This window comes from Silene latifolia, chromosome Y (genome assembly GCF_048544455.1).
Source record: "Silene latifolia isolate original U9 population chromosome Y, ASM4854445v1, whole genome shotgun sequence".
In the NCBI taxonomy this organism is placed as follows: Eukaryota; Viridiplantae; Streptophyta; class Magnoliopsida; order Caryophyllales; family Caryophyllaceae; genus Silene; species Silene latifolia.
The window spans coordinates 241,001,137-241,008,845 of NC_133538.1; positions in this window are offsets into that span (position 1 = coordinate 241,001,137).

Below are 7,709 nucleotides of genomic sequence, written 5' to 3' on the forward strand. Positions count from 1 at the left end.
TAGGTTGAAAAGTGGAATATGGTTACTTTTTGTTGTGATCGGTGCTAGCTTGGCTTTTACCTCCACATATCCAAATTATTTTGCCCCTTCTTACCCAATTACCTCACCTCACATTACTTTGTAAGTCATCGGCATGTGTTTTGGACCTCGCTTGGTTGGAGTATATATGTACGGTAGCTAGAGATATCTATCATGTTAGATTGCATACATGCTTTTGTAGGTCGTAGTTAGGTGAGTGACTACTTTTCTTTCTCTCCTACAAAATCTGTACTTAACTTGGTTTGTATTACACACTTTATATGTAGGCTTGCTTATGTTGAAGTCGTTCTTATGCTATAATATATGCTTTGATTAATATATATTTCTTGCCTTGGTTGATATCATTCTAGTCGTTTTATGTTTGTTCTCGTCTTTTCGATGATGTCAAGAGGGGGAAGAAATGACCATGATTTAGTATTTGCCTAAGCTTGCTCCTTGTCAAGACTTATTGTCTCTTAAAGTCCTTAAAGTTTTGGTCTTGAACATAATTGTTTGATCTTGCGTTAATCTTTATCTATAAAGATGACGGTATTATATTGAGGGGACTACATACTTAGTCACAATTTTAGGAGACTTGTTATCATCAAAAAGGGGGAATTTGTTGAACCATATAGATTTATATGTTTATGTTTTGATGATGTCAAGAGTACTTTATATTATATATACTCGTTGCGCGTAATTGTTTGTTTAATCTCTTCAGATTAGACTTATTATTTACGAAGCTTAAAGAATTGTGATGTAAGTATACAAGAACATATTGTGATCAAGCCCTCATTCACGGATCAATATATTACAAGATAGTGATAGAATTATTCAAGCATTCATGAGAAGATGAAGCTCATTTAGAGATTGATCAAGCTTGAATGATGAAGTAGCCTACACTTGAAGATCTCCTAAGAAGATTAGAATAGCGTAGGTGATTATCTCGTAATAGTAACTTTAGAGTGCACTTCTTAAATTGGTAAAGTTATAGCTTCACAACTATAACATTGCTTATATAAGAGCTCAATGTTATAGCTTACTATAACATTGAGATGTCAAGTTTATACAATACACGACTAAAATGTTTTCAAATTGTTTTTGAAAAATATTTTTGGTTCTTTTAATTGTTTTAGCAAAAAGTATTTATTTTACAAGGAAGCCTATATTTATATTAAGTGTGGTTTTATTTCAAGCTTATAATTAGTAATTATGTTAAATCAACTTATGAGTTGAATAATATTACTAATTAGGGTCTCTAATACTATCCACTCTTAAACCCTAAATCTAACCTAGTGCCATGCTAGGGTTTTCACGAAAAACGAGGCCTATGAGCCGTGTGGATCTCGTGTAAACCTAATAATATTAGTTAAGTATTGTTAAGATTTTATTCTCTAGAATTATCTTAACATATATTTTATATTTATCATGATATGGTTATATATGTAAGATATTTTTGTTATGGAAAAATCTTATCATATCTTAAGATTTAAGGAAAAGATAATAAGTGAATAATTGATAAAATTATCTTTTAGTTATTCACTATCTTTTCTTAAGATTTTAAGAATAGAAATAATATTATATGATTTGTTTACATATCATATATTTCGGCTATCTTAAGGTTTAAGGAAAATATATTAAGTATATATTTGATTGGATTATCTTATAATTATTCTATATCTTTTCTAAGAGATTGCTTAAATAAAATAAGGAAAGTTGTTATGATTTTTTCCTTATTGTCGTTCGGCATATTTAGCATTAAGGAAAGAATATTAGGTGAATATATGATAAGATAATCTATTAACAACTTATATCTTTTCCTAAGATTTTATGGATAAAAATAATAAGATATGATTCTATTTACATATCCTATTATTCGGCCATCTAGGGTTTCGTTGGAACCGTGTGCTGTGCTTCCTCTTGTTCTATAAATACTCTATACTTTGCAACATTGAAAGTAAGACCTTTCAGCATAACTTTGATTTATTTTAAGAAAGCAAAAACTGTGTGTTTCAAACAAGAAAACTGTTTTGCAATTTTCGAAAAAGGTCATGTGTTTATAAACTTGTGCATTCGTTCTTTCGTTATCGTTATAAGATAATAGTGCTTAATTGATTTCTTACTCGTTCATTAACGTGAACTTTTAGTAGAATCATTAGTGCTTTCTTATTATCGTAAGTTAGTCACTCGAGTATTTAACGGTACTCACTTGAGTTACAACTATGGTTAGTTGTACGAGTTGGGTTAGTAAATTTGTAATCCGTAGAAAGGTACTAAATTTATTAATCAAAAATAGTGGACGTAGATTTCAATTTGTGAAACTGAACCATTTCAAAAATCCGTGTGTCTCTCCTTCTCTTTCGTTTATTTGCATTGTTTTAATTCGTTAATCAATTGATTAGTTAAATTTTAATCAATAAACTTTAAATAATTAATTATACACACACAATCGAAAAAAGTAGGTTAAAATTTTTAATTGTCAATTCCCCCCCCCCCCCCCCCCCTCTTGAGTATTTCGGATCGATAGACTCTTCACATGCCATCAAGCACGAGATGACCTATGTAATCCCCATCAAGGACATGTCCAAGGGAGATGAGACCATCGCAAAAATAGTAGAACCGGGCAAGGTAGTCATGAAAAGGCTCATCTTTGAGTTGTGGGACGAATCCATCATTCATTATGAAAAGCCAAGCTTTATTACCTACAAAATAGGCACTAAAACTACAAAGAAACCGTGAGAACGATCCCAAGGAACAAGTGTTCCCCGAGACAAATAAAACAAGATAAAATCCAACAACTAATTAGCAAACAAAACCGTGCTCCCCGGAAACGGCGCCAAAATTTAGTAGGATGTCGCAACCTAATCAAAGATAAATACCCTAGACACAAATGAATGTAGTAATAGGGGTCGAACACAAGGAGACGGGAGATGTTATACACGTTGTTATGGGGTGAATTCTATCAATGTTGGTTATCGATTGGTTTGGTTGGGTTTATGAAACAATACTAATAAACGAAGAGTCTAGGGAGGTCGGGTCACACATGCAAATTATGTAAATGCTCAAGTTAAACATAGGAGTTGATAATATCGTTAATTGTTTAGGCTTAAAGACAACCACCTCTCCGCCTTATTGTCAACCATAGAACGGGTCCTAACGAGCTCTCGCTATGGCTAGGTCGTCTACTAAAACATGCTTAATCTAATTCAATTTCGTGCCTCTCGACTCATAAAAGTGAATTAACAAATTTAATCTAAGATAGTGGCCAACAATCAAGGACTAACAAAATAATGCAAGCATGTTAAAGAAACAATGAATTGATATTTAAACAACCTATTTCAACAATTGCAAATACTACTCATTCATGGCTCCCTTAATCCCTAGACTAGTGAATTACTCATGCATAATGGAAACTAATTTAATGACAAATGATATAATAAAGATGAACATACTAACTAGTAATGTAAATGACAATTGAATAACAAAACAATACTAGAAATAAGATTACCTTAACAATTGGAAATGGACTTGGAAATGAAGAACAAGATAGAACAAATGGAAATAACTTCAAGATGAACTTGTAATATAAATTTAAATGCTTAAAGGAATTTGTTTATAATAATAAGGAAATGCTAAAAGGAAATCTAAACTACATTTTATTCTGAAAACTAAGACTAAAGCGTAAGGAAAAAGTGTATGGAATTGTGTGGATACAACACCCTTTATATAAGACCAAAGGGAGTAACATAAACGGGATGGAATAGGGGCACCCCGATCGGGGCCACCCAACCCCGATCGGGGTCGTGGCATTTTAGGATTTTGTCTTAATTCCGTCTTAACTCCTTGCTTTATGGTTATGCGGAATCCTATGCTAGTGTGTTTAAGAGTCCGTCTAAGGCATCTTAGGCATCCTTTGGCATCCAATGCATGCATATGGCTTGGGCTTTTACATGGACTTCATTTCTTTACATATCTACCAACCAAGATTAGTTTTCTCTTGCTCGGGTTTTCCAATTTCTTCCCAAAATGCCCCTATGCTTCCCGGAACGCCCTTGTATGGCCAAGACTTGCTCTTATTAGCCTCGTGAACTTGGGTAATTGCTATTTTGACGGAAAAAAGCTATCAACGGCTTCATTTCCTACAAAATACAATGGATACGAGCAAAAACACCTAGAACACGGAATTAGCTCACAAACACATCAATAGAAGTGCAATAATCAAATAAACCGAGCTAAAATAGGGAGTTTAAGTATATATAAAATTGAATAATCATAATAATAATAATAATAATAATAATAATAATAATAATAATAATAATAATAATAATAATAATAATAATAATAATAATAGTGATTAAGAGAGGGTTTTCTCTAGAGAGAGAAGGCGATTTGTGGGCGATTTTCAAGCGATCTGATGATCTCCGGTTAATTCCTTTCTCTTTTTCCAACCATGGGACGTCCTAAGAAGATCGCGATCACTGTTCTGCAACCGCGACGGGGTAGGTCTGATGAAGGCTCCGCATCTACTCCGATAGGTAACCCTAATTCAGTTAATACTCTTATTTCTCAAGCTTTTAAGAAATCAGTTGTGACGCCGGGTAGTAAGATTGTGAGTAATCGTTCAGTGGTGAAGTCTGTCTCTCGGATTGTTGTTGCACCGGTAGTTAAAACAGCGTCTGAATCTTTGCAACCTAGTTCTGCAACTTCTGTTCCTGTGGAGGAGACTACTCTGGTGTCTGGGGACAAGAGTGGTCCTACTCCTGCTCTAGGGAAGGAGACTACTCTGGTGTCTGGGGACAAGAGTGGCCCTACTCCCAATAATGGCACGGCTGTTACTGGGGCTACTAAGAAGACGACATGGGTTGAAAAGGTCACTAAATCTGCAATTGGAATGGAGTTGTATAAGGAAAATAACCTTTCTGATGTAGTTGTTATTGATATTGATGACATAACGAGTGAATTAGCTTATTGGGAACACACTTTGGTTGGACAGTTCATTGAGGGAAAGCCCACCATTGCTCAGGTAAAGGAATTTGTTAACAAGAATTGGAATCACGTTAGCAAACCAGAGGTGCTGTACTACAAGAAGGGTTGGTTCTACTTTAGATTCAACAAGCAGGAGGATATGAGACAGATACTTAGGGGGAGTTCCTGGAATCTTGGGGGACACTCTCTTATACTCAAGCAATGGACCCTAAAATTCCCTACTGAGCTTGACAAAATCTCTAAGGTTCCAGTTTGGATTCTTTTGCCTAACTTGGACCCACAATTCTGGTCTGCCAAAGCTCTCAGTAAAATTGCTAGTAAAATTGGCACTCCTCTGTATGCTGACCCAGTCACCACAAATAAGGAGAGGCTGACTTTTGCTCGTATTATGGTGGAGGTTGACCTAGCAAAGCCTTTACCTGATTTTGTTGGGCTTCAAACTCCTTTTCTGGGACAGTTCATGTAACAGGTCATCTATGAATGACTTCCATATTATTGCACTCATTATCAGAAGTTAGGCCATGAACAGAAGGTTTGCAAATTGATCAAGAAAAAAGAGGCAACAAAAGAGCAACCAGCTGGTGAAAAACCTATTGATCAGCTGCAACCTGCTACTACTAGTGTGAATCCACCTACTGTCATTAATGTTGAAATTGTTGATGAACTGACCCTGGGGGAGACACTGTTGACCCTGATTCTGGTGGGGGTTGTCAGCCAGATCCAGTGGTTCACAGCTCCTCTCCCTTGGTGGCTAGGGATAGGGCTTCCTTGGATCATCATGAGTCTGGTTTTGACTGTTCTCATGCTCTGCCCAATAGCTCTGGGACCCCTAGTCACGAACAGGTCACTGATGGACAGGGGGAGCTTGAGCAGCAGTCTCAGCATCCAATCCCTGTTTCACCAAACCGGTTTGGTCTGTTGGAAAATCAGGAGGTCATGGGCATTGTCACCCCAGTACAGATGGCTATGGTGGTTCCAAGCATCTCTATATCCTCCAATCTATCCTGGGGAGAGCAAGAGGTTAGTGAATCTGAGGACCCACCCCCTCTTCATTCACCATGAGGATTGGTTCTTGGAATGTTCGTGGTATGAATAAGCTACTAAAGCAAGTAGAGGTTATTTCCCTTTTTCATCATAATAAATTGGATATCTTAGGAATTATGGAGACTAGGGTGAGACCTGGAAAGGCCCTTCCTATTCAACGTAAGCAGTTTAGGCATTTCTTCATTATTGATAACTACCACTATCACAATAATGGGCGTTTATGGGTTATTTGGAGGGACACTGCTCTCTCTGTCAAGGTCCTTGACATGAATAGCCAATGGATTCATCTGCTTATTAATAAGGGGAAGTTTCAAATGGAAATCACTTTTGTGTATGGGTTTAATCACACTGCTCAGAGGGTTCCTTTGTGGGAGTTTTTGGAGAAGCAGGTATCTTGTACTTTACCTTGGCTTGTCTTGGGGGATATGAATTGTGTTAGGAGTACTGAGGAGAGGATTAGTTCTGATCCTCCTAATATTATTGCTATGGATAATTTTAATGATGCCATTGCCAATTCTGGTCTAATGGATCTTAAAACTACTGGTTGTTTCTTCACTTGGACGAATAAGCAAGACCTTACTGACAGGAAATGGGTCAAGCTTGATAGGGCTTTAGTCAACACTGTTTGGCTGCAGTTTTATCCTAATAGTGTTGCTGATGCTCTAACCCCTGGAATATCTGATCATTCTCCTTTGGTGATTTCTTTGGATCAAGCTGTTTATCATCGTCCTGCCTCCTTCAAATACTTAAACTGTTGGAGCCAGGATGAAAAGTTCATGCCTATGGTTTCTCAGGAATGGCAGACTTGGATCCCTGGTTGCAAAATGTACACTCTAGTTCAGCACCTTCGTAGGCTGAAAGGCAGGCTCTCACACTTACACCAAACCTCTTATATTGGTGTCACTTCTAAAGTAAAAGATCTGCAGCAGAGGCTTAGAGTGAGTCAACTTAAACTTCAGCTTGATCCTACTAACCCTACCCTTCTTGCTGATGAGGAGGCCCTTAGTAAGGACTATTGCAAATTTAAGAATGTGGAGCTAAGTATAGCTTATCAGAGGGCTAAAGTGTTTGATATCAAAATGGGAGATGATAGTACTAGTTATTTTTATTCTAAAATAGCTGCTAGAAGGAATAATTCCACTATCACAAAAGTTCTTGACTTACAGGGGACTGAGTGTACTGAGCCAAAGGATATTGAGGATGCTTTCCTTGCTTATTACACTGGTCTTCTTGGAGCATACATCCAGGTGACTGCACCGGATCAGTCTATCATGGCTGCTGGTCCTCATCTGACTTTGGGAGAAGGGTCTACTCTGATTGCTCCTATTACTGCTCTGGAGGTCAAAGAAGCCCTTTTCTCAATTGATAGTAACAAGAGCCCGGGACCTGATAGTTATTCCTCTGGATTCTTCAAGTCTGCCTGGGATGTAGTGGGTGTTAGCTTTACCTCTGCTATCTTGGATTTCTTCAGGACTAGAAAGCTTCTTAAGGAGGTTAACTCAACAATGATCACTCTTGTTCCCAAAGGGCAAGCTCCTACCACTGTACTAGACTATCGACCAATTTCCTGTTGTACAACAATTTATAAAACCATAAGCAAGATCTTGACTAACAGGCTTAAAAAGGTCATGCCTCTCATAGTGGGGAAAGAGCAAGCTGCT